The sequence below is a fragment of the Myotis davidii genome, unplaced genomic scaffold (genome assembly GCF_000327345.1).
Source record: "Myotis davidii unplaced genomic scaffold, ASM32734v1 scaffold2053, whole genome shotgun sequence".
In the NCBI taxonomy this organism is placed as follows: Eukaryota; Metazoa; Chordata; class Mammalia; order Chiroptera; family Vespertilionidae; genus Myotis; species Myotis davidii.
This window is the reverse complement of record NW_006284252.1, coordinates 30025-30616: the sequence shown is the minus strand read 5'-3', so window position 1 is coordinate 30616 and position 592 is coordinate 30025.

Sequence of the window (592 nt, the reverse complement as noted above, 5' to 3'; positions counted from 1 at the left end):
TGTCCATGAAGCATCGGTTGAATGAATGAATACTCCGTTTCAGGCACTGCCCCCAGTGCTTCTGACCCATACAAACTCCTCTAATCCTCATGCCACAATTCCAGTCTACAGACCAGCAAACGGAGGCCCAGAGAGTCCAAGTAACGTTGGTAAAACAGAACAGGTGATGGGTAAGGCGGTGAGGATGCTGGAGGCCCAGGGTCACTGGTGGGGCCCACAGTTCTTGTCCACCTGAGGTGTTTGGCCCTGAGAATGAACCTTCTCCAGAAGAGGAGACCTCGCCACCTGGACCCTCAGCCTGGGCACCCCAGGCTGCTCCCATGTTGTGAAAACGATTTGGTCTTTGAACGGCCCAAGGCCCCAGAGGCTCTGGTCTCCAGGGAGCTGGTGGCTGGGCAACAGTCTCTTTCCTGTGTAGACATGGCGCCAGAGGCAAGCGCTGCCACCACCGGACCTTAAAATCCTGCACAAGCTTGAACACAGCTCCCTAGCTCAGAGTTCTCATGTGGAACTGTGGGGGAGGGGACACAGTACATTTCATCCCTCCCGGCATCCCCCTCACCACTGTCCCCCACCCCCCATCCCCCATTCC